This window comes from Cyanistes caeruleus, chromosome 6, assembly GCF_971803275.1.
Source record: "Cyanistes caeruleus chromosome 6, bCyaCae1.hap1.1, whole genome shotgun sequence".
NCBI lineage: Eukaryota > Metazoa > Chordata > Aves > Passeriformes > Paridae > Cyanistes > Cyanistes caeruleus.
In genome coordinates, this window is record NC_141706.1 from 67,102,951 (window position 1) to 67,130,652 (window position 27,702).

Here is a 27,702-nt window from a genome sequence, read left to right on the forward strand (position 1 = left end):
CGCTGGAAGATTAGCGGGAAGTGACAGACTGCCACGGAAAACTGCTCCGGCGGAATTCCAGCCTGGGGAGGGGTGGGATGGGCAGCAGAGGGATGAGGAAGGAACAGATTAAAGGGTTTAGTTTTATCTTTGCTGCCGAAACCTTGATGTGCTTGGGGTGCTGGTCTGCTTTGCAAGGTGGCTGTGACAAAATTAGAATTTGAAGGGGTTTTAGAGGAATTTAGAGCAGGGATTGGCTGTTCCCAGAGTGATAACTCCTCATCCCGGGGCAGGAAATTTTTCCCTTGGTTTTGTGTAGGGACTGGACCCTGCAAGGTCTCTGAGGTGATAATTATCTTAATTATCTCCTGTTTTTGTGGCTAGGTTTGTCCATCTGGATATCCAGGGATGAACCTTCAAGGCTGAACAGGGCTTGGAGCACCCTGGGAGAGTGGAAGGTGTGGGGTGGGAATGGATTTGGCTGCATTGTCCAACATCCCATGGTGCAGAGGAGGAGCCGAGGTCAGTCTGGGGTGGGAGATTTTGGAGCGTTTTTGTGCTGTGATTGTGCTGTCAGCTCTGTCTCCTGGGCCGAATTGCCCACCCCAAACCCTGGCTTTGGAGCTCTGGAGAGCTGTGATTGCTTGGGCTGATCCTGCAGCACTTGGGAATCCTTCCCACATCAGTGGTGATTAACCAACCCTTCCCGGGAGCTGCTGAGGTGGAAAATGCCGTGATTACCGAGCTGATATCCCGGGATTGCTCCTGAGAATCAAATTGGGCCATTTTCCTTCGGCTGATTAGACCAGATGTGCAGGACATGTTTAATAAACTGCACAACAATCGGGATGATTCGATGGGAAACCTGTGGAGAATGGATGAAGAATTGAAAACTCCAGGAAATGGAGTTTTGGGAAGTGGTGTGTTCTGGCAGGGGGACTGATTCCTGCTGTCCCTGTGCTCCTGGCAGGTCCCAGCAGCCTCCAGAAAAATAAACCCAAATCCAGTGCTTGGACACTGCAAATTCCCTGGATTTGTCCAAGGATGGGAATGGTGCTGGTGGGATGAGGGGTGTGGGGGTGGTCAGGGCACCATGGGAGGTGCTCAGCATGGTCAGGGGGATGGAAAAACCTTCTTAATTAATGCACTGGTGCTAATTAAATCAGGTTGGGTGGGGTGTGGGGATGGGTGGGAACAGGTTTTGCTGTGGGGCTGCTCCCGTTTATCCTTTCCAGACTGCTCTTGTTTATCCTTTCCAGACTGCTCCAAACATTCCCATCGATGCTGGAATGTGCGTTTCTCCATTATTGAACTTCTGTTTTCCGAAGGGAAGCAGCCCAAGCAGGGCAGGAATTCCAAAACACACTGCCACAAAGCCAAGAGCAGGACTGGCCAACTCAGCCAGATCAAGAAGGGGGATTAAAGAAATTAAATTCCATGGAAGCTCATTAGGAGGGACAATTAGTGAGGAGCAGGATCCTGATCTAACAATCACCAAACAAAAATGAGTGCTGACCTTGGGGTGATTGGAGCAGAGGCTGTGGGTCAGGCCCTGAATAATTCATTTATTCCAGAATTTGCATCCAGATATCAGGTGGAGGATATTAAAAATCTTTCAAGTAGGAAAGTCTGGCTTTTCCATGTGTGGGAAAATCCCTCTTTTCTGTGGTCTGAGCATCCCAGGCTGGGGCATGTTTCTTCCCTCCGCGACCTCCCTGAGGAATTGTTCTTTTCCCTGGGTTATCTTCAGATCTTATCTGAATGTTGAATGTTTAAATCACCACAACACTTAAAATATAAAATATTCCTGTTTAGCAGCAGTGGCCAGCCAGGATTTTCCTGGATGAATCCCTCCTGAGGTCTGGGAAGCGGCTGGAGGCTGGGCTGGGTTCAAGGAGTTTCTAATTCTTTGTCTGTGCAGTTGCATTTCATTCCTGGCCTTCAAAATGAGGCAGAGCACCATGAGCTCCTGGTTTTGGATTCAAAAGCAGCATCAGGTTCCGAGTTTCTCCAGGTATTTTTGTGTTATCTGTGCAGGAAGAGCTGCAGGCAGCTCCCAAGAGGAAGTGAGATGGGTTCTGTGCTTTTCCAGAACTGTTATTCCCAGGATTTCTGCTTGCTTTGCTTAAAAACTTCCCATTTTTTTTCTTTCCCTATTATTTTTCCTGTCTGAATGCTGCTTCCCACTCTTCCTTTCCAAGCAAGGATTTTTCCAGGGATGTTTTTGTCTCACTTTTTCTGTTTTCACACTGACTTTGCAATATAAAACCGACTTTTCAATATATAAAATTCAAGCAGGAGTTCAGCCACACCCCTTTAAAAAATTCCCACTCTTTCTCAAAGTTTTGCTTCCCTCAGTGATCCCAAAGAAGAGTTCAGGGAACAAGAGAGAAAGAGAAACCTCAAAATAATATTCCCAGGCTCCAGGAATTTGCTAATTGGGCATTTCCTGACCAAAGATTGGTGTCTAAGTAATTTTTAGCGGGAATTTTTCGCCTTTCCTGCAGGGAATGAAGGGTTGCCATGGATTTGGTTCACCTGGTGTTCGGGGAATAAATGCAGAGCACAAAGTTCCCTTGCCCAGGAGGGGATCCCACTTCCAAAATGTTCCCAAATTCATTTCCCAGGAAGGTAAAAGATCACACAAACCCCATGGATCCACTTGGAATGCTCTGAGCTTCCTGCCTGGCTCCCCATTCATCCCCACTGAGGCAATTCCCAAAGATTTGAAGGATCTGAGAGACTCTTTGGGAGGTTTATGGGTTGTTTTAACGACCCAAGTATTTGTCTGTGCTATTTCTCACGCAGAGGAGAAAATGAGCCATAAAACCAACGTGATTTTAGTTCATGATCAGTTTGATTTCCAGACGTTATCCCTGTTCAGTTGCTCTTCTGGGAATTCCTGGAGTTAAAACACAAATTATTTCTTAGGAGGTCAAGAAGAGTTTCAGGGTTTTTTTGGTAGAGGCGCTCACACCCCTTCCCAATTGCTGGATTTTGCAGGAAATTTTGATTTTTCATAGAGTAAGGCCAAGCTGGATGGGGCTTGGAGCAACCTGGGATAGTGGAAGGTGCCCAGGGGGTTGGAATGGGATGGGTTTTGAGGTCCCTTCCATCCCAATCCGTTCTGGGATTCAGTACAGGGAAGGGACAACTTTCTGAATTACAGGGTGAAAATTACCGGAATTAAGAGTTGGGGACAATTCCTTAGAATTTGAGAAGTTCAGGAAGTGCTTCCTTGCAGGGCTGTCCCAAATCCTGTGGGAGAGCCTGTCCAGGGCAGGGCCTGAGCATCCGAACCTGAGGCAGGTCCTATCCATGAGCCACAGGACAACTTCCTGAATTATAAGGTGCAGATTAATGGAATTAACATAATTAAAAGTTGGGGACAATTCCTTGGGATCTGAGAAGTGCAGGAATTGCCTCCTCCATTATCCCAAATCCTCTGGGAAAGCCTGTCCAGGGCTGCTCCTGAGCCCCCAAACCCCAGGCAGGTCCTATCCATGATCCAAACTGAAGGGAATATGGGAATCTTCCCACTCTTTCCATGCCTGTAGAGCACCAGGAAGTCATTTTAGGGCTGTTTTATGGCGACTTTAAGGAACTCCTGGCGTTCCTCACCCTGCACATCACAATTAAAGCTTTAATTATCCCCAGTCCGACTCTGCAGGGCTTGAGAGGGTCTTAAAATTAATAAATGTAAAACATTTCCCTCTTTTTTTTTATGGATCCACAGAGCTTGGCCACGGGCAAGTCACTTAACCTCCCTGCCTCGTTCTCCTCATCCATAAAATCCATAAAATCCAACTAACATCACATCCGAGGAATATTGGGGGAATTAATGTGCTTTGAAGGTGAGAAGTGGGCTATGAATAGGGAGCAGAGCAGAGGAGAAAGGAAAAAAAAGGGAAGAAAACCTTTCCCAAACCAAAAATGGTTTGATCTCTGCTGCTGGAAGTGTTGGCGTGGTGTTATGGAAATTTAGGATAGGGAAAAGGTTTGTGAAGAGTTGTTTATTAATTTGTGATTTCCTTGAGTTTCTGCTGGCGTTTTGTGCTACTTTGGAAGGGGTTGGGCCCTGTGTTTGAAGAGGTTTTTTGGGAAGATGAGGAGTTGGAGGTTTTGGTTGGATATTGCGGAAAATTTCTTCATGGAAAGGATTGTCCAGTCCTGGCACTGGTGGAGTTCCCATTCCTGGAGGGATTTAAAATCCACGTGGAGGTGGCACTTGGGGACAGAAATCACTGGTGGCTTTGGTAGTGCTGGGAATGGTTGGACTCCAGGATCTTGGAGAGCTTTTCCAACCTCAAGAATTCCACAATCTCTGTACACCTGCGCCTTCCCATCCCTCATTTCCCAGCTGTGTCATTAAACCCCACAGTGCCAAAAATTCAAAGTTTTTAGGAATTTCTTCAGCGGTCCCAAAAGAGCTTAAGCCATTCCCATTTTTTGCTGTGTGATGCTGTCCAGAACAAGGATCACAGATATTGGATTCTCAAGTATATTTTAATTTTTTGAGTATTGATTTTGAGTATTGAATTGATTTTGATTTTTGTTTTATTTTGATTATTGATTTTTGTCCCTTTTTAAATTATTGATTTTGATTTTTGTTTTATTTTGATTATTGATGATTTTATCCCTTTTTAAATTATTGATTTTGATTTTCTGATTTTGAGTCCTACAAGGTCATTAAATATACAGAGAACTGATGAAAGTACAAAATTTTGGGAGAAGCTACCTGGAAATGTTAAAAAAAATGAATGGACATGGCACTCCAAGATATCTTTTAATGGGAATGGGGGTCTTTGATCAAAGTTTGGATTTGATCTTGGAGATCTTGGACACCTTTTTGCTTTAGACCTTGGAGATCTTTTCCAATCTTAGTGATTCCATAATTCCATGCTGGAAGAGAAAGCTATTTTTTTAAAAAAAACCCCTGAATTATCAGCCTGTTTTCCATTTTCCAAAAGTTGTTTGTGAAGAAATAAGGGAAGGACAAAATTCTGGCTCCAGCAGTTTTCCCGCTCATGCCATTCCCAATCACGGGCAGCGCGTCGAGTCTTCAGAGAAGAGAATTTCCGTGTTTTCCCGAGGACTTCTCATGGAAACATGGCACAATTAGAGGGAAAACACGGATCAAATAACTCTGGAAGAAAGGGAAAAGGGCGACTCACGCTCAGATCTTCTCCCACAGCACATTCCCAGCCCTGTCTCTGGCAGCGACGTCAAAAATCTGAATCATTTCTGCCTTAAAAAAAGCCAAATTTGGGAGCTGCTGGCGCTGCCTCTCCAGCTGTGTCACAGTGAGTCACCATCACTGGGCTGGCATCCCGGAGGAATTTTATCCACAATTCCCATTCTTGGCTTGGGTATTCATTCACGCTTAAAAAGCATTTCAGAGAGTCATGGTTTGTGTTGAAAGGGACCTAAAAGATCACCCCAGTTCCATCCTTGCCATGCTCAGGGACAACTTCCACCATCCCAATTTTCTCCAAGTGCCATCCAACCAAACCTTGGACACTTCCAGGGATCCAGTGACATTTTCCCAGGTCTGTGAGTGAGGAAAAATTCAACTTAAATCGAGTTACTGGTGTATTTTTAATTTTTTTTAGCGGTGTTTAAACACTATTGTGCCCTTAGCAGTGATTTCCACTTCTATCCAAATTTATTTTCCTTTGGAAAATGATCCTGGAGCTTTAGAGGCCTGGAAAAGGCTCTCCATGTTCCCGGTGGCAGCGCAATTCCCTCGTTCAGGGGATTACCTGAGGCACAAAGGGAAGTTGGGATTTTCCAAACTGCTGAACCTCCCAGACCCCGTGTGGGCTCTCAATCAGATCCAAATATTTTGGGCACACCCAGAATTCCTGGGAGAGCTGGGAATGGAAATCCAGGAGTCCTGACCAGGATGTTAAAGCTGTTCCTTATTTTCCTGGGGCATTTACCGAGGAAGAAGCCCCCAAATTTACCAGTAAATTGTTAAAATTCAACTTCAGGATGAATCGAGGCTTTGTGGACAGGAATCTGCTCATTTTGTGTCCAGTAACGTTTCCTTAGCGTGGGATCCGCTAATTTATGGGAATATCACCCATTATGGACATTTCCTTGGGAATGAAACCAACAATCCTGATGATAACGGATATTTTCATATCCATGGATGTGACCGAGCTCTTAATGAAGACAACTTCAGTTAATTTAAAAGGTGCTGGAGTTGCTTTTAATGAAAGGATGAAAGGAGAAAAGAGAAAAGGAAGAAAAGGTGGAAAAATGAAAAAAAAAAAAGGAGGAAAAAGGAGTGAAGAGGAGAAGAAAGGATGGAAAAAAAGCAAAAAGGGGAAAAAAGAAAGAAAAAGGAGCAAAAAGGAGAAAAAAGGAGGAAAAAGGTGAGAAAAGGAGAATAAAGGAAGAAAAAAGGAACAAAAAGGAGAAAGAAGCAGAACAAAAAGAGAAAGAAATGCTGAAAAAGGAGAAAAGTAAGAGAATAAAGGAGGAAAAATGAGGAAAAAATGAGGAAAAGGAACAAAAGGGGAGGAAAAAAGGAGAAAAAGGAAGAAAGGGAGAAAAAAATGAGTAAATGGGGAAAAGGAGAAGAGGAGTAGAGGGGAAAAAGAAGAAAAAATAAGAGAAGGAGAAGAAAAGGAGAAGGAGAAGAAGAAAGCAAGAAAAAAATAAGAATGAAAGAGGGAGGAAGAAGGAGGGAAAGAAACAAAAAGGGGTGAAAAAAGGAAAAAAAGCCCCAGTAAATCAAAATAAACCTAAATATTTGTGCAGAGGAGCGAGGGACACTTCCCGACCAGATTGGCTGGGATTTGATGTGTCCAGAGGTGGGGAAAGAGAAGCTTTGGAGCAGGGAAATATGGAGCTGACAGCTGGGAAGGGCTTTGGGAAGAGGAGCTCCCAAAATCCTGGGATTCTCACTTGGAGGCATGTGGTTCTAAGGGCCCTGCAGTGCTCCAGCTGTGAAAACTCCACCAAAAAAGGGGGGAAAACCCCAAAATTCAGTGCAAGGAATTGATAGAAAATCCAGGGAAACGTGGATGGGAAAGGAGGCAGCGATGCAGCAAATCCTGGGTGAAATAAACACTAAAATATCATTTTTGGCTGGGAAAAATTGGAATTTTTATAGGCAAAAAGCAGCTGGAGAATTATCCAGAGGGATCTGCTCTTCAACTTCAGTGTCCTGATACATTTTCCTGGCTGGAATGCTGATCCTGATGAACAGAATGGGAAGGGAGAAGTTTCCAATCAGCCTCTCCTCGTTTGCTGTGAGAGCCAATTGTTGCTTTTTAATTTAGGGAGGGGAGAGAAAACCCTGTGTAATTTACACAAAGGTTTCATAAAACAACGCCTGATCCAAGGAGGGAAAAATTGATTTCATTCCAAGGAGCAGCGGGACAAGGAAAGAGAAAAGGAGAAAAAGAGGAAAAAGGAGGAAAAAAGGAAGATAAATGGAGGGAAAATGAGGGGAAAGGAGCAAAGAGGAGATAAAAGGAAGGAAAATGAATAAAAGGGAGAATAAAGGAAGGAAAGAGGAGGAAAAAAGGAGGAATAGGAATAAAAAAAGAGAATAAAGGAAGGGAAAAGGACAAAAAAGGAAGAAAAATGAGTAAAAGGGGAATAAAGGAAAAAAAGGAGAAAAAAGGGAGAAACGGGTGTGCTTTGCCACCACACAATTCAAATTATTTTTTCCAGCCCTTCCATACTCACACCTCGATTTATGAGTTTTAAGCTCAGGTTTAAGCCCTGAGTGAGAATTCCTGGTTGCTTCCCGAGCACCAGAAACTGGGAATTCGGAGGGACTAAAAACCTGGATAAGCAGTGTTGGAGATCACACAGTAAAACCGAAGGTTTCTACAGAGAAATGAGATTTACCAGTGACAATGTCAAGGATTTTTTGCAAATTTAAATTTTATTTTAATTTTTTTTTTCTCTTTTGAATGTTTCTTCCCAGTTCAAGGTGATGCCGCTCCGGAATTCTCAGGGATATCAGGAAAACAAACCCTCCGGGTTTTTCCCAGCTCGTTTTTGGTGATTTATCCCCTGGCCTTGTGGCTCAGGGTGTCTTTTCCATTTCGCTGCTTCTTAGTCTGGTCCCGGATCCCTCAGAAATCCTTTCCCTGGACATCCCTGGTTTTGGGATCTGAAGGTTTGCACTCCTTGGAGAATAAAATTCCTTCACCCACCTCCTTCAGCCGCTTCCTCATTCAGCTTCCTGGGAAGATCCTTGGCTTTGGAGCCAATGCTCACTTTGGGTTGCAAATTGCTTCTCCTGATCCCGGCAATCCCAGCCTCATTCCCAGCCCTGGGAGAGAATTCCTGCTGCACATCCTGCAGCCCTGGAGTTGCACCAGGGGCTCACAACCCACAACAGAATCGAAGGATTTTTCCAGGCAAACCTGCAGGAAACAGCCAAACATCGGGGCTGGGACTTGGAAAAGGTGCTGGGATGATTCCCATTATCCATGGAATGTCTGGATCCTCCTGGACTGAGCTGGAGTTCCCTTGGAGGGGAGAGAGAGCTGGAACAGGCAGGAATTCTAAAAAGGGTTCTGTGGGAGGAGTGAGGCAGGAATTGGTGGGAAACAAGGACCAAGGAATGTTGGAATGAGGCACTGGGAATATTCCCATGAATTTATCATGGAATCATGGAATGGTTGGGGTTGGAAGGGACCTTAGAGCTCATCTTGTCCCACTGTCCCAGGCTGCTCCAGCCCCAGTGTCCAGCCTGGCCTTGGGCACTGCCAGGGATCCAGGGGCAGCCACAGTTTTCTGGGAATTCCTTTCCAGTCCCTCCCCACCCTCACAGCCAGGAATTCCTTCCCAAGTCCCATCCATCCCTGTCTTTTTCCAGTCTGAAGCCATTCCCTGTGTCCTGTCCCTCCATCCCTTGTCCCCAGTCCCTCTCCAGCTCTCCTGGAGCCCCTTCAGGCCCTGCAAGGGGCTCTGAGCTCTCCCTGGATCCTTCTCCTCTCCAGGTGAACATTCCCAGCTCTCCCAGCTTGGATCCACCCCTGCAGCATCTCCATGATTTTGCCCCCTTCCCTCCCCTCATTCCCTCCCTGGACTTATCCAGGCTATTAAATCATGCCAGGCTCAGGCTGAGCTTTAATCAGAACCTCAGGAGCTCTTTCCAAACCCCTGGGAGTTGTCCAAGCCCCATGAGCCGATTTTCCATGAATTTCCTGAATTTCCCCTCAGTCTGTCCAGCCCTGGATCCACAGTTTGGAGCTGCCTGGATCGGGCAGGATTTGCCTTCCAGCCTCCCCCGGAGTCTGCAGCAACTTCCAGATGTCCTGGGCTGGCTCTGCCTGCTGCCATTCCCAGGGAAGCTCAGGGAAGGAGAAGGGGGTGAGCTGGAATGTTGGGAATGCGGGGCAGAAATGTCCCTTGGATCTGATCCCGTCCAGCTCCCGCTCCTGCACAGGGAAAAACGCCCGACCCTGGGGCAACACAGATCCTTGTGGGAATAACATTCCCATTTTCCTCTCGTGTCCCAAATTCATGCCTGGGTGTCGTTCTGGCACAGGCAGAGCCTCCTTTGCCTTTCCCAGTGCTCAGGGAAGCTCCAGAGGAAGTTTCATCCCAACATTTGTCTGTGTTTGATCCCATCCCACACAGACAGTGTGTGCCTGTAAAACCCTGCTGTATCCCAAAGCTTTTCTGACAGCAAACCCATTTGTTTTCCTTGTTTTTTTGGCTCCTGGAGAGGTTTGATGCAGCATTCCCAGCTTGTTTCCACTTGGATGGCTGAGCCAGTCTGCAGAGCCATCCTTAATTCTGCTTATTTCTCTATTTTTGTCCCAAATCCATATTTATTCTGCTGGGGGATGGCAGCAGCTCTCTGTGCTCACCCTGGCAGTTTGTCTGGAATTTGCCCACGGGAAGGGATGGAACAGCTGAGCCTCCTGGAAAAAAAAAAAAAATTAAATCATCCCATTAAATAAACTTGGAATCAGATAAATGGGATTTTGTGCTCCTGCTTCCTTAATGCACTGCTCCCAGTGTATTCATTCCCAGCTCCAGCCTTAAAGGGAATGTCCTCCTTCATTCCAAGCCTCTGGAATGGAGCAGCAGGACAAACGAAGGGGAATGGCTGGGAAGGCAAACCGGGATTGTGGCTGGATGGAACATCTGTGCCTGGTGTTCTCATGAGATCCCAGCTTTCTTTTTCCAGCAGAAAAGAGAAGTTGGAGTGGCTGAAGGGATTTTTGGATAAAAAGAGTCAGGAGCCAGCAGTGGAGTCAGTCCTGTTCCCTCTGGAATTCAGTTCAGCTCCAAACCTCCCATTCTTGAAATGTTACAACTCTCCCCTAAATTGTTTGGGATCAGGGAAATTTCCCAGTTTGTGCAAATCCCCTTTTGGAATTTGCAGGCTCCTCTCAGACCTCCTGGCAATCCCTGGAAGAATTTTGACTTCCACATCTCCTTCCCAGCACTGTGACAACTCAGGGCAGGGCTGGGAATAGGAATGGGATGGGAGCAGGGAAACAGGGAATGGTTTGGATTGGAAAGAACCTTCAAAATCCTCTCATTCCATGTGCACCCCCTGAGGGAGCCTTTGGGAGAGTGGGAATGGAAATCCAGAGGTGCAGTGGGATATGAAAACATAAAATACAGACGGATTCCCACATTTTCCCCCTTAATTATCCCTGGATTCGCTGGCATTTCCCTCAAAAAGTGCTCTTGTGGTGTGACCGTAATCCAGAGTCTTGGAGAAAGAAGCAGGAGAATAAAGGAGGAAAAGGGAGAATAATGGGGAAAAAGACAGAAGGAGGAAAAGGAGGAAAAAAGAGGAAAAGGAAGAAAAATAGGAAAAGGAAGAAAAAAGAGGAAAAGGAGTAAAAAGGAATATTTTTAAGCTTTATGATTCCTGTGGAATGACATTTTCAAAGGAAGAGGGAGGAGAGCAGGGAAAGGCCCAGGAATCACCTGTAGAGCTTTTATTTAAACTTTTATTTATTAGCACTCCTTTGGGAGCAAACTCCCCGTTAAGTTTGGGACAATTCCTACTGGAATTGTGCTGACTTTGGATTTGGGAAAACTCAGTGCCCTCTCACCTTCAGACTTCTGGCTATTTCCTTACTCCTGCCTCAGTTTCCCAGGTGGAAAACAGGGATCAGCATGTTTCATTTGACCCATAAAGAGTTGGGCTGGGATAAAGTGAATTTTCTTCCTGGAGCTGCTCCAGGGCTGTGCTTGGATTTGTTCTGGGATCAGGATTGATAATTCCAGGATGTTTTGGTGTCACTGAGCTTGCACAGGGCCTCATCCCTGCTCCTCATCCCACCAGGAAGGATCATGGAATTGGAATTGGGTGGGGCCAGCTGGTCCCAAGGGATAGCCCAGATCCCAAGGGTATCCTGCTCAGAGCAGGGATGAGGGAAAAGGAGGATTTGGGAGGAGTTTGGAATGATGTTTGTCTTCCTGGGAGATTCCACCCTGGGAAAGGGGGAAAGAAATCCCTGTCTGGCTTTTCCACTCCCTATTAAAGCACCTTTACCTCAAACCACGATTTTGGTGACTTTTCCCCTCCCAACTCTTTCCAAATCCCACCAGGAAGGAGACAGTGAGCAGCTGGATGGGGCTGAGCTTCCACCTGGAATTCAACCACGGCATGAGGGATACAGGAGGTGATGATTCCTAACTTTAAATCAGCAGAATGCGGCCAGATTTTGCTTTTCCTGCCAAAATTGCCCTCAGCTCTCCGCTGTCATTTATTTCTTGCACCACCCCAAGAGCTCGTTAGCACAGCTTTGACATCTCTGCTATTAATTACAACAGCAATAATTAATTGTTTTCTTTGGACCTGCTTCTCTTGCAGATGATTCCCCTCGGTTGCATTGTGCAGTGAAGTAAAAAGTGGATTTTCAGAACCTGGGGATCATTTTTCCAGGGAACACCAGCCCCACGTGGAGCGGAGCCGAGTGAATATTCCTGGGAGCAGGGCTGGGCTGTCAATTCCTGCTGGAAGCTTTTCCCAGGATGTTTCTTTTAAAAATTCCAGTACCTGGGGGCATCATCAGGAGCTCTCACTTCAGCTTTGTTCTTCGAACTCCTCAGGGATGCCAGGAATGATGGAAAAGCCAAAATTATAAAGCCAGGCTGGAAAGCAGAAGGAAAATGAGCCTTGAAAAACATTGGCCTGCAGGAAATGTTCTGCCCTCATCAAAAGTGGAGGCATCAGGACAACCCCGAGGTGTGCTGGGAGCATTTCATCTCCCCGAAAAGTTGGGATCCAGGTTTATTAATCCAATTGGGATGGAAACTTCCAGCGGAATTGTTTGACTTTCCACCGGCAGGAGATGGAATTGCAGCCCTGTGGTTTTGTCAGCTGCAGCCACAGCCCAATTTTTAGCAATTTCTTCCTATTTTGGCCTTTCCCTCTCTGCAAATGATTGTGGTGGAAATTTGGGATAATCGCAGGAATATCATCCCGGTGCTTTGATCTCTGGACCAACGTTCCTGCAAAGGAAATGATCCTGCACTTAAATTCCCCAGCAATTGGGAACATTCTGGGAATATCAAAGCCTGGATTCACCTCCAGGGAGGGGTGGGAAGAAGTAATTTAATTTGTGGACTCCACTGGATGAGGTGTTGGGATGGATTTTTGCTTCTCTGCAAAACTAAATCTAATCCTGCTTTATGCAAATTGATTTTTCTCTCCTGCGTTGCCTCCTCTTCCAGAATTTTCCATGAATCCCTTCTTTTTCCAAAGACATCCATCCCCAAGGCAAGATTTCTCCCTGTGCTGTCCTTCATTTCTTCTTGTCCTCAGCCTCATCTTTCCCTGCCCAAATCAGGACAACGGGGAAGTTGTAATGGGGAAAAAAAGAAGGAAGTCCCAGAGTTTCCTGAATTTGGGATTTATCCCCAATTCCCTGCCCAAATCTGCACAAGGGGGAATTTATGAGGGGGAAAAAAAAGGAAAAAAAAAGGAAGAAAAGAAATGGGTAAAGGGGGAAAAAAAAGAAGGAAATTCAGAGTTTCCTGAATTTGAATTTCCTGCTCCCAAATTAGCAGCATGAATCAAGGATCTGGTTCTCCATTTGGAAGGAGCATCCCCTCTGTTTCAGTCTCCTGTTTTACCTGGGATTGACACAAATTAAACAGGAATTCCAACGGGAATTTGCTGCCTATTGATTTTGTCAGCGGGGTTTTCCCGCCCCTCCCGAAGTCATCTTTAAAGACTTTACTTTTATTAAACAAAATGCTGCCAGTTAGGTAAAGTCTTTGTTTTCCTGGACTCGGGAGAACGAGATCTAACATAAATTAATCATGACTTAATTGACTGAGCTAATTCCAGTTCTCTCTGGCCCAGTGCACAGCAATATTCCTGTCTTCCCAAATCCTGGAAATGACGGATGAATGGGACATTGCCTGAACAGCATCAACTTTTTTGTATCTTTAACACAACGTTTTGACTGGGGACAAAAGTTTTAATTTCCTTGGGATTAAATCCAGGGAACATTTTCACAGTTGGCAGCTGAAGGGAACTCCCCTTTTTGTCAGGAATATTAGAGCTGACTCCAATTTCTCCGTGTTATCCTGGTTGATTTTTTTTCCTCCACGCTGCCTGGACTGAATGATTTATTTGGTTTTGCTGTTTCAAAGGCAACCCGGGCATTAATTCAATTTACAACAGGATTCTCTCAGCCTGCAGAGGAGAAAATGAAATGGGAGGAATCGCTAACATTGGGACGGATTTAGCGGAGCTGGCTGGATCCTGGATTCCAGGAATTCTCCTCTGTCAGGATCCAGTGAGTCCAGGACACCGATTTTGGGTTTAACCATGCGGGGAGTCTGGAGACAAACCCATCACTTATGTCCCACATGTTGGAGCAGCAAGTTTGGGGAAAGTTTGGGAATTTCAGGAGGGTTCTGTCTGTGGTGAGGCAGCAGCTCCAAAGAAAACAGTCTGGGAACTTCCATTTTCCTTTTTCATGGGAACAGCTCCAGAAATCTGGGCAGACCCAGCTTCTGCTAAGGAGGTTGTGGCTCCCTCATCCCTGGAATTGCCCAAGGTCAGGTTGGACAGGGCTTGGAGCAGCCTGGGATAGTGGAAACTATCCTTCCCTGTTCCTTAATTGAATAATTCCCTGCCAGGAAGAAGGGTCAGTTTTACCCCCCTTACCTAAACTTTCCATAGCTTTATTCCCAGCTGTTTTCCTTAGTTTTTGTTCCTTGGTATCATCCACAATCTCTTCCCTCCCTGTGTCAGTTTGGAGAGTTTTCCCACGTTATCCCAGTGTGATCCCACCTCTCCATGGGATGAACTCTGCCTCTTTTCTTTCAGATCAGTCATCCCAGCCGCATTTGCTGCTCTCTCTGGCCATTTTCCCATTTCCCATCTTTTTGGGAGCTCCCCCCCAGCCTGTGGGATTAAATTTTGGGTGCTTTGCAAGAGCTTTTGAGGGTTGGAGAAGGGAATTCCTTATTTTTTTCCAGGCTGGATGGGGCTTGGAGCAAGCTGGGAGCGTGGGAGACATCCCTGCCCACGGCAGGGGTGGGATTGGATTATGTATGTCTTCCCACACAAACCATTCCATGATTCCAGGATTTTATGATTTTTGAGTGGTAACACTTCCTAAGGAGCTGGTGCAAGAGATGTTTTGAGTCTCCAGCCCTGGGTAATTTGGGCCAGATGAATTTTGGGTTTGTGTTGGGGTTTAACCACTGAGGGGGAATTTCCAGGCCTGGGAACCATAGCTGGGAATTCTGTGGACACCATCCTACTTGTGTCCTGCCAGGAACCATGAACAACCCTTGGGAAAGATCCAGAATCCTTCTTTAAAGACATTTTTTAAGCCTAGAAATCACAGAATGCGTTAAACCCTGAATGCCAGGAGCTGAACCCACCATCTCCAGCATTTTCCTGGGATAATTGGAAAGAAGCAGCACTGCCCTTCAGTGCCAGAGGTCTTTTTTACCATTGGGATCTGCTTTTCCAGGTGTTTCATCCTGCTCTGTGTCTCTCAGCTGTTTCTTGCTGTTCTCTGAGGGGATTTAAATCAATTTCAAAGGCGCTGGAAGGGACAGAAATGTCCCCTGGGATGGCGGCCGTGACAGCTGAAGCTGTCCCTGGTCTGTGCCACCTCCATGAAGCCACTTCTGCTTCACCTCTTTTACCTCAAACCTGTGCAAAATAATCTTGGTTTAGTTCCCCTTGCTGTTTAATCCCTATTTTCCATGTTTTTTCCCCCCACTGGAAGGCTGGGAGAGTCTCCCACCTTTAAATGAGGCCAGGATTAGAGGCTGAAGGCTTTTCTTCCCAAAGCTCCTCCATCATTTCACCCCCAGATTTATCAGCTCCCATTTCAGACATCACTGGAGCTGCTGCTGCTGCTTAAACCAGACTAAAACTGACCCTTAGGAAGGGACTAATTCCCTGAATGTTCTTGGAGTGGGGGAGACTCATCCCTTTCATCCTGATGTGGAGCTCTGGGGGGCTGCTCAGGCCTTCTGAGGGGCAGGAACGGGGACACAGATCCATTGGGATCTGCTTTTGGTCAGATTCTTACATGATTTTTGGTGAAGAAATGAAAAACGGATAAAGCCCAGCTTGGATTTTAGGTGGAAATGGGAATTCCTCCATTTCCAACAAAGCTGTGGCTCTGAGAGCCTGAGGCAATGGACTATTTGCAGGAGATGGAGAGACAGAGCAGGGGACATGTTAAACCAGGAGAAAGGAGGTGAGGTGGGATATTGGGAAGGAATTCCTGGCTGGGGGAGTGGGAAAACCCTGGAATAGCATTCCAAGAGGAGCTGTGGCTGCCCCTGGATCCCTGGAATTGTCCAAGGCCAGGTTGGAGCAGCCTGGGATAGTGGAAGGTGTCGCTGCCCATGGAGGGGGTGGAATGGGATGAGCTTTAAGCTCCTCCCAACCCAAACCATTCCACGATTCCATGATTTTGGTTTTGAAGCCCATCCAGGCTCTGGACACGGCAGAGTCAGGGGGTGTGTGCGCCTTGCACTCAGGAGACATCAAATGAAATAAATCCACATCACCTTTATCATCATCAGAGCATCCTTCATCCCTGGAAAATCCACGTAAAGAATTCCTCAGTGTATAAAACCCCTCCAGAGATGCATAAAAGCATTAATGCATTCAAAGACAAAAAAAAAACCCCATTAATGTCCCCAAAGCCCGGCTGCTCTTCAAACTGAATCTGATGAAAACTCAACTCCCAGCAAATGGAAAAGGTCTGTGGGGGGAAACATTTGTGGCGTTCTCCGGAACGGAATCGTCGTGCCAAGGTGGAATTCCTGACGGGCTCAGGTCATTAATTGCTGATGGAGGTTACACCACACAACGGACGAGGTGATAAAATTACAGCTCCGAGAGAGGGGGGGGAAAAAGAAAAAAAGTGGGAATTTACAAAAGCAAAGAGGCTTTCAAACATCTCCAACGTGAGCTGTCAGCATCACGCCACGAAAATCCTGCAGTTGGATCGGGATGTAATAAAGGAGATTGGGTTTTAATTGAATGTTGGGGTTGTCGCCTTGGCTGGGAACATTGCAGCTCTTTAATTATGTTTTGTTTAAGAGGAGAACAAATAAAATCCATTTATTCCCTGCCAGTGGAAGGGGAGCTCGTATTTCTCAGCAAGCCCCCACACCTCGAGCCAATCTGTTAAAATAATGTTCTCAAAGCACATTTTTAATTAAAAGTGCGGCTTTTTTTTTTTTTTTTTTATACATCGAGGAATCCTATAAATCCTCGCCTCCTGCTGTGTTTTAGGTGAAGGCAGATATGCAAATTACGGGGAGAAAAAGCTGATTTTGGGGTCCCTTTGTGAACAAAGCTTGATTTCCTACTAGAATTTACCTCCCTGGCAGGTTCTATCCCAGAATTATCCAACCCCAGGATCTCTGTGCGTGTCCAAACCTTCCCCACAAATGGGAAAATAATTCCTTGGCTTCTCCATATGGACTCTGCGGACAACGACAGCACATCCCTAAAAATTCCTTGTTTTCCCCAGGTTTTTTGCTGCTCCATCTCCTTTCCCTCTGCTTTGCTGCCTTGATCCAAACTCCAGGATGAAATTCCGGAGCTGTCCTTAGCTGGAATAAAGGAATAAACCTCCTATTTTAGTGAGGAATTTTTCATTCCAGCCTTTCTTTAACACCCAAATCCTCCAAAATCCTTGATTTTTTCACTTTTTTAGGCCTTGTGGAGCAAAACATTCGATGTGAGGCTCGTTTTGATCTCCGTTGGAAAAGCTGGGAATGGGAACAGCCGAGTTAAACTGGGAATGATCTCCCATCTCCCTTGCATTGTTTCTCTTTGCAAAGTCATGATGTTTCTGGTTTTATTTTTTTGCCTTTTTGCTCATTTTTTCTTTGTCCTGCTTGCTCTGGGCTGGATTTTGGCATCAGAACAGAAGGAAGGTGGTAAAAAATTCCCTTTTCCCTGTCAGGGGGAGAGCAGGGAAACAACAAAGGGAATAATTCCTCCTTTCCATCACACTTTCTGCTTTTTATCTGCTTTTTTTCCCCCATTGGAAAGATTTAAAGGGGAATTAAGGAGAGCAGGTCCTGCTTGACTCCTTTTCTGCTGCTGACAGACTTCCCTGGAAATCCAGGATTTCTATTTAATGGGAATTTTAATTTTTTCCCCCACACTTTCTTCAGCCTCTGCTGTTCCCGTTGATTTTGGGGCAAAGCAGCCTGGAAAAAGCTCTGGAATTCTGCTGCAAACTGGGAAAACTGATCCCTCAGAGGTTCCAGGAGGCTTCTGAGATCCCACCATGTCAGGGATATCAATTTTCTCCTGGAAATCTGGAAGGAGGGAATTTGTGTGGAATAATTAACCCCTCTCTCAGCTCTGTTTGCAGGAAAAATGCAATTACTCTGCTCAGAACGACCACTCTTTGCTAAATCAAATGGATTCAAGGGATATTTTATCACTGATGGCATAAAGATTTCCCTATAAAAACTGTATTTTCATATTCTGGATATATAAAAAGAAAATTGGGAATAAAATGAAATTAAAAAATTTAGGAATTACCAGAAAAATGCCATAAAAATACTCCTTAAAAACAAAGATTGCACTGACTGGGTTCCCCCCTTCCCCCAAACATTCCAGTGATAAACCCACTCTGATGTTGCCGAGGTTTCCATCCCATAATCCAGTCATTTTTCATTATTTCCCCGATCTCAGAAGGTGAAATAGTGTTTATGTACAACTCAGGACATTTTAACAAAAGGCTTGACATTTATGGGAGTGCTGATAGGAAACAAGCGCAGAGAAGGGTTTATAAACAAATTAACGATGTTACCGCCGGGAAAATTAATTGGAAATCAAAATGGGATCTGTCACAGGACTGCACTGACAGGTGCTTGGAACCTGTGGCGCATTTTTCCAGGAGTTTTTGAAAGGAAAATTAATAAAAATTATTCCGACAGCGAAGTAACCCCTGGCATTTCCTCTTGGTCGCTTAATTCTGGCTGAATTTTTCCCCAAATAATTTTGCACCTCCTGGATCTGCCACGGATAATTCCAAAAAGCAGGCGATCTGGAAAATCAGGTTAATTGTTATCAAGTTAATTTATTTTTTTTTCTGTGACAACGAAGTGACCTGAAATTGTTTAAACCACTTTGAACTGAACCAGAGGAATTCTGGATCCCTGCAGGACAGCAGGTCTTGACATCCTCAGCTGGGAGCAGGTAAATCCAAATAAAATACGATATCAAAATGGGAAAGATCATTCTGATTGAAGGTGGAATGAAAATATAAAATGATAATGAAGATATTGATCCTTGCATATATCAGGGAAAGGTTTAAGTCAGGGGAGCTGGACAGGTTAGGCAGGAAGCAAATCCAAACACAAACATTCCTGAAGCCGTTTCTTATTTGGAATTTTTTTTCATTTTTTATGGAAATGAAGTTCCCCAGGGAAGCTGTGGCTGCCCCTGGATCCCTGGGAGTGTCCAAGGCCAGGTTGGATGGGGCTGGGAGCAGCCTGGGACAGTCGGAGGTCCCAGCCATGGCAGAGCTGGAATGGGATGAGTTTTACGCTCCCTCCCAACCCAAGCCATTCCATGATTCCATGATTTTCCTACCCAAACCCAGCTCTATTTCCCTTCCCTCATCCCAAATACATTTTGCAGCAGAATTAAAGCTGGCAAAACCCCGAGGCTTTTACTCTGAACACTAAAAAAATTCAGCTGAGGTGGCAAAATCCGTCTGGCCTCCCATAGAAGCCATTTTTGAGGATGTGGCGGATGGAATCGTGTCACTCAAGCTCTGCAGGTGGACAATATCTGCCAGTTTATCCAACAGTCTGGGAAAAAAATCCATGAAATGTATTGGAAAAATATATTTACATCCAGGAAATTCAAAGGGAAGGTCCCATTCAGCTCCCCATGCTCGGCTTTGCTGAGCCCCATCATAAATAGAGAAAATTTCAGCGGAGCCTCTGAAAAACCTGGGAAACGTTGGGGAAAATTTGGAAACGTGAGAATTTTATTCTCTTTATGGAGATAAATCACAAAACTGCCTCAGTTCTTTCTCTGCATCCCAAAGCTCAGCCCAGCTCCTCCTGGGAAGTTTTCCCCTGGAATTTCTCCTGGAGCATTCCCAGGTAAAGCATCCTACATATCCAAGGCTTATCTCCCAAGCTGGATTTTTCCTAAATATTCTGTGGGAAGAGTTGATTTCTTTTCTTTCGCCTTCCTCCACCCTTTGGCCATAAGAAAAAGCTGCTCCCATTCTGCCTTTTGCTTCCAAAGGTGAGCTGGGAAAATTAACAAATATCCTGGAATATGAGGAGAACTTTTCCAGGTGGGAAACAAGATCCACCAATTATCTTTGCCTGGTGCAAAACTTGGTTTCCAAACCTCACCGGATCACGGGGCCTTCCTGGATCCCAGCTTGGATGGAATTATTCCTTCAATCCCACCTGGAAAAGGTGATGTTAATGCAGGAATGAGGAAATAAACTGGAAAAATGAGGGAGAGAACGAGGGTGGGATGAAATCAAATCTTCTGGGCAGCTCTGCATCTGATCAGGAGCAGCTCTTCACTCAAGAGGCAGGAAATTGGGAAGTGATTCCTGCATTCCAAAGGGAGGAATCCACAACAAGGAACGGTTTTTATCCCTATAATCTCCATTCCCTGCATATCCCAGCCAAAGGATCCCTTTTTCCTTATGTCTCCAATTCCTGGACTATGGGACAGCATTCCCTGGATTGTGGGGCAGCTTTTTCTGGGAATTTTGGCAGTTTTGATTCAGCTGTTGATTTTTGGAGCCCACCCAAGCAGCCAAACAGATGTGCGGGCAATGCCGAGCTCCAAACCCTGATCCCAATTCCCTGGATTTTTCCAGCTGCTGGAGTCAGCCTGGGGGATTTTAGGGATGCAGATTCCAGCAGGGATGGGCTCTGCCCTGCTCTCCTGAAGGAATTGTGCAGCTGAGGGTGGGATGGTGCTGGGAAATTTCCAGAAGGAAAATCTGCCCAATCCTTCCTGCTCATTAGGGATTGCTGGAATGATCCAGGAATAACATCCCTGGATTTTTGCTTTAAGCATGTCATTAATGAGTTATAAAATTTATATTGTGAATGATACATAATTTATGAATTTAAATGATATGGATTTATATGAATTATAAAATTTATATAATTAGTCTAAGGGATGTTTTGGGTGTTTTTTGGGTTAAGACAATGTTTACTTTCAGAAATCTGGACAAAACCCACAACAATCCAAATTCCCAACAAATTCTGAATTCTGTGCCACAAACTAATCCAATATTTCAGCTGGGATGGGAAACCTTAGGATACAGTGCTGGTGTTATAAATAATGCTCAAGAGGCAAAGTTTTCCTTGGGATTTGGTGCTTCCAATAAATCCACCTGGCTCTGGAAACAGGAACTCTTCCCACATTTTCTTGTTTGTTTTCCCGGTGAAATCGCACTCCTTAGAGACAGATTTGATGGAAAAGTCAGGAATGAATTTATCACTGGACTTCCTCAGCTCTGAGGAAAGCAAAGAGAAAACGGAATGGGAATTTCTGCCTCCTGGTTTCTTTATGATGTTTGTGGTGTTTGCAGTGCTGGATGGCTGGAATTGCACTCAGGAATTGATTGGGATTTGATTCGGATTTGTTTGACAACAAGAATCAGTTTTAGTAGAATTAGAGAATCACTGGAAAGGTTTGAGTGGGAAAGGACCTTAAATCCCATCCCATTCCACCCATTCCATGGCAGGGACACCTCCCACTGTCCCAGGCTGCTCCAGCCCCAGTGTCCAGCCTGGCCTTGGGCACTGCCAGGGATCCAGGGACAGCCACAGCAAATCTGGCAATTCCAGACCAGCCCCTCCCCACCATCCCAGCCAGGAATTCCTTCCCAATATCCAATTTAAACCTCCTTTCTGTTAATTTGAAGCCATTCCCTGTGTCCTGTCCCTCCATCCCTTGTCCCCAGTCCCTCTCCAGCTCTCCTGGAGCCCCTTCAGGCCCTGCAAGGGGCTCTGAGCTCTCCCTGGATCCTTCTCCTCTCCACATGAACATATCTGGAATTATTCCCATTGCAAATCTGCTTCCACCAGGAATTTTTTTTGAGAATTCTGCCAGTGAGGGCTTGGGAAGAAACCTCAAATTCCAACTTCTCTCCTTTTTTTCAGTGGTCCCATCCCATAACATGCTCAGAGGTCCCCAGAATTGTTAAAATTCTGATAACTTGCACTCAATGTGGAAAAGAACAGCTTTGGAATTAAAATTCCAGGAGAAATTTGATCCCAGACCGGAATCTGCATCTTTATTCAAGATATGGGAATGAGCTGCTCCAGGAGATCTCTGAATTCAATCAGGAAATCAAGGAACAATAAAAGCCTAAAAACACAACGAGAAAGGGACTTGATGAGAGTGATCAAGACTCAGCTCAGCTCCAGAGAAACCTCCCTGGGAGCTCATTTTTCCCAGATTTTCAGCCATTAATCCAATGAAAAAGTTTTTTTTTGCCAGCCCTTCCCTGGTGCTGGCACAGAGAATGAACACAGCCTCTCTCTGTATTTTTTACTGTTTTTCCTTCTTTTCCTTTATTTTTTTCCTCCCTTGGTGCGATCCAGAAGGAATGAGCTGCTCCAGCCAGAGCAGCAGGGCTGGAATTCCATTTATTTCTCATGGAACTGCCTGTAATTGCTCCTAGAAGAGAAAATCATTCCTGGCTGATATTCCCAGCTAATGAGAGCAAGGAACAATTCCAAACCAACTCCAATTTTTGTGTTTGGCTTTGTGAGGAGCGTGGCAGGAGCTTGTTAGGGATTTCTGTCCAGGATTTGCTGGTGCTCCAGGAGAAAATCCAAGTTGTTTCTTTTGAAAAGAATAATTTTAATTTTTCTATTTAATGTTCAAGCACCAGAGGTTCAAATATTGCTGGGAAGTGAGATTTGTGGAATTTTTTATTTATTATAATATATATTATAAATTCTATTTATAATAGAAATTTGTTTATTTATTTATTAATTATTCTATTTATAATATAAATATTTATTTCTACATTTAGTAGGAATTTGTGTGCATTTAAGTGTTTGGATCATCACCAGAGAGGTCTCTGGCAGGATTTTAGTGGCAAAAAAAGCTGAATTTTCACAGGAGAGGGAAGATCCCGGCTGGATCCAGGGACTGTTAATTGTCTGCTCCTGTGGGAGGCACTGAAAGCTTTTTATTTTCCAGCTGAATTCCTTCCAGAAGATTTTCCTAAATCAAAGAACTGTGGGTAATTGGCTTATGGAGGGTTCAAAGTTATTATACAAATTTACAAATATACAAATAGACAAATTTACAAATAAATCCAAAGTTATATACAAATGCAGTTATTTATTCCGGGTGCTGTGTCCAGGAGGAAATTCTGGCTCATCCTGAAATTGTGAGGGCTGGAGCTGTGACCCATCAGATTGAGGAGCTGTAATTAATAAAGGGGTTAATTAATGGGATTAACAAATTATTTAATCATTAATATTGAACTATTAATGAATTATTAATGAATTATTCCGTGTGATTGCAGCTCCCACTGCAGGGGAGGCAGGGACAGCCCCTTGTCTCCCAGCACAGCACAATGTGCCACATTTTTGGGAATCTGGATTTATTTTTCCCGGGAAAATTGCTGTTTCTGCTTCGGGAACGAAGGATTTTGAGCACTGAACGAGGGATTTCGGAACATTGGAAACTGGAATTTAATGGTCCCTTCCAGCCTGTCCCATCCTGGAATTCTGGGAATTTCTGGATGTTCCGGAGTTGTTGCTTCATCCAGGCTCCAGAGGTGAGAACAGAAAATGGGAAGAGTTTAAGCTCCTTAATATTTGCTGAGAAACCTTCCAAAGAAACTCTTCCCAAAGAAACTCCTCCCAAAGAAACTCCTCCCAAAGAAACCTTCCCAAAGAAACTCTTCCCAAAGAAACTCCTCCCAAAGAAACTCTTCCCAAAGAAACTCTTCCCAAAGAAACGCTTGCCAAAGAAACGCTTCCCAAAGAAACCCTTCCCAAAGAAACTCTTCCCAAAGAAACTCTTCCAAATTCCCTGCCCAGCTGGTTGGATTGGAGCTCTCTCCCAGACTCCAAAATTCCTTGTCCCTAAAAATTCCCATGGTCCAGTATTGCCTGGTTTTAGGTCGGTGTCCATAAAAATTTGGAGAACTTGCCTTAATCCAGGGATTTCCAAGGAAAATTGGAGACATCTGATGGGCCACTTATTTCAGGATTTTTATGTTCCTGGAAAAGGAAATGGAAGAAATCCATCTGGATACTCCTAAATCCCAAATTTTGTCCTATTTCTAAAACTTCTATGGCACAGAAGGAAAATATTCTGACATAAAAAAGGGATTATCCCCTGACACATGGGAATTCCCTGTTGGAATTGTTGGCCTGGTGAGTGGTCACAGCTCTGGAGTCTCTTCTTGGGAATTAACTCAGGAATAAAAACCTTGAGCACTTCAGATCTGTCACTGCTGGCGCTTATTTAGGACCAGAATGGGAAATATGAGAATTTTGCCATTTTTCTGTGGTGCTGGAGGCCCAGTGGGAGCAGAAAATCCTCGATTTTCAGGCTTTGAGGTCAAGGTGACATCTGGTGTGACAAACTGGGGCTTGATTTCAACCAAAAACCACCTGGAAATGACTTAAATTCCATTTTTTTAGCATTAAAATCTTAATTTAAGGGGAAAAAAGTGCGCCACCCTCTTCAAATATCCACGGCTGTTTTGTGGGATAACATGGGAGAATCCTCCACCGGCATTTTTGGGTTGTTTTTTTAAAATTAAAAAATTTGCTCCTTAGTTTCTAGGAAGGGATTAAAGAGCTTTTAGATCTTCTGGAATAAATAAATCCAGCCTGACCCTCTTAATTCTTGGGATAATTGCAAAGAGATTTGAAATCCTTCATGGATTTCCAGTTTTCCCAAGGCTGCGTCGACATTACGGAATTTTGAAGCCATTTTAATTTCTTTAATTATTATCTTAATTCACAGTTTAATTCTTATCTTCATTCAGGAGGTTTCTTCAGAACAATAAGAAGTTGATGAGGAATTTGGGGAATAAAGGGAATTTTTGAGTTCCCTTTTTCCTAAGGAAAAAAAGCTTGGAATGTTTGGATCTTTCTTTTGCTTTTCCTCAATCTGAACAGTTTTTAATGCACGGGCCCAATCTATTTAAATATCAAGAAATGGAAAATTCTGCTGCTTATTCTCATTATTTTTCCAGCTGAGAGTGATTGGTGCCACCGTGAAAGTGGGATTTTAAAAACCCCATCCCAAAAAATTAGAAGCTGGAATATTGATTATGGAATAATTAGCAGGAAAACCAAGAAATCAATAATCAGTAGAGGGTGAAATATTAATTAATGATGTAATTTAGAAGGATTAAAACTCTTTTTATGCATGTATAAATTTTATATGTTATTAAATTTTATATAATATATTATATAAAGTTATATTATATATTATATATAAATATATAGTTATATGTAAAATTATATTTATATATTTATATATTTATATATATAAATATATATTTATATATATAGTTGTATATTTATATATATATTTATATATATATATATTTTATAAATATAAAAAGTTTTGTGTTGGTCACACACAAATCCTGACCAGGAATAAACTCAGAACTTCCTGACCCTAAAAACCACTTGAAGCCTTGGATTTATCCTGAGGAATTTGGAGGATTTGGGAGAAATCCATAATCAAGGAGCTCAAGGAGATGAACCTGTGGCGGGAAATGTGGGGAAATTCCATCTCCTACAGGTACTGAAAATGAGGAATTCTTGGGACAGGGAATGGGTTTTGGGGATGAATCCTTTGGGTCCCAGATCCAGGATCCCAAATGGATAAAGGGCAGGAATGCAGTGATGGGAGATCATTCCCAAATATTGGAGGATTGGAATTTTAAAAGCGGCTTTTATTTTTTATCGGAAGAGACCTTGGAAAGAGGAGGGATTTGTGGTTCATGGTGATAAAAATGGTAAAATTTGGTCCAAGTGGAGCCCAAAAATATTAAGAAGCTTGGGAACTGAGAGAATTGGGAATTTTATTGGATATAGAGTCCAACCTGTTAAACTGGATGGTGGAGCTCTGGATTTTCACCTTTGATATGTTCCCTTTTTACCCAGGGCTGTGCCTGGATCTGATCCAAGAGAGATTAAAGACAAAGACCCTTTGGATGCTTTCAAACCAGTCCTGGTGGTTGTTGCATGTACAAAAATCCACATTTTTTTGGGGAAAAAAGCAGCAAAAAGGGTAAAACACTTGGAGATAGAATAGATTTTTTTAAAGATTCCATGGTAGAGACACACAGGAAATGCATCCAATGGACTTGGAAGGGTTTTGGAGGCTAAAAGTTGATTTTTTGGGCTTCTTCTGCAGTGAGAAAAAGGAGAGAGACAAAACCCCCTGAACTCATCAAGCTTTAGACAGGAAGGCATTGTTAAATTCCATGAACACTTCCCCAAAAACCCCAAAATGCTTCCAGAATTTAAATCTTGTTAAAGCCAAGCTGATTTTATAATTCAAAATAAATTTGGGGATGGTGGGATTGCGCCGCCACAGAAAATCTGACTTAATTTTCTCCATTGCCCTCAAATCATGCAGCTCAAAAATATCATTAAAGATGGAAAATTGTTTTAATATTTGGTGTTAATTAAAATATTTAGAGGGAACTGATAAATTTCCAGGCTCAGGGAGCTGCCATCCACTCAAAACCTCAAATATTTCATCATTAAATGGATTGTTTTTTGTTTAGGTTGTGGCATTTGGGGACATGGGGCAGTGGTGGCCTTGGTGGTGCTGGGGAATGGTTGAACTCCCATCTTGGAGCTTTTCCACCCTTAATCCCGGGATTCAGCCTGGAAAAGCATTTCGAAACAATGAGAAAATTTGGATTTAAGTGAAACATGGGCCCGGCTGGGATTTTGACCAACCACAAAATTAAAATGGGAAACGGTGGAGTCGTTCCCCAAGAACCAGCCCAGCTCTCCAGGATTCCTTTTCCATGATTTTCCTGGAATGAGGATGGTCCAACAATCCAACACCTGAGGAGGTGCTGCTGCAATCAGGGAATAAATGACATTTTAATCATCTCCCTAATCAAAACCCCATTATGCTCTGAGCTAACGAGCTGCTCCAATTAATCCCGGGCATTTGGTAACAATCCCGGGCTTTATTAATTAATTAATTAAAACCCAATAACCATCAGTAGGAGCTGCAGGAATGCTCAGAACTTGGGAAAAGGAGGATTTTGGCAGAGCTGGAATTGGATGTTTGATAAAAAACATCCCAGAATTCCTTGGGAAGATAAAAACGTTGGGATTTTTGACTGGTGTTTGGTCAATTTCAATTAATACTGAGAACAGACTTTAGGATGAGCTCTGAGTTTACTTAAGCTGCAAATATTGACGAAAACACCTCAGGGTATTTGCACAGCTGAAGGGGGACAAATACAAAATTTGCCATGTTTACATTCTTAAAAAAATAAAGGAGCTCTCGAATCTGCTGGAATTCTACATTTTGCAGGAATAAACAGGAAAAATCCTGCATTTCAGCAAGGGCTGGAGTTGTTATTCCAAGATATTTCAATTTAAAATGGATATTTTTTGGTGATTTCAGTTTTATGGTTTTGCTTTCCATGCTGCAATCTGGAATTTGTGGGTAAATCCAGGTTTTTGTGTGTGTGCAGGAATGTGGCTTGGCATTTTGGGGAATAAATCAGGATAATAGAGAATTCCAGAATGGATTGGGTGGGGAGGATCTTAAATCTCATCCTATTCCAGCCTTGCCATGGGCAAGGACACCTCCAGTTATCCCAGATTCCTCCGGCTCACTCCCCAAAATTTGGCACTTGACTTTCCAGAGGATTTCTGCTCCATGTGCACCCCCAAACTCCCAGCACAGAAATCCACTCCCAATTTTTCTGGATTTTCCAAGATTGACACTTTGCTCCTTAAGGACAATTTCTACAAATTTCACAAATTGGGACTTTCCAGTTGATACAAATCCAAGTCCATTGATTCCAAGAAAACCCCTGAATATCCAAACTTTGACAGGGTCTGAGCCTTAAATATTGCACCTCAAAGCTGAACAGAAACTTATTTTTTTCCCTTTTTAATCTGCTTTTGCTCTCAGTTGCTGAAAAGAAAACAGAGCCGTTTGTCTGCTCCAAAAAAATGACGTTTTCGACACCGGAATTCAGCGGATTTTGGGCTGGAGCTTTATTTGGAAGAGAT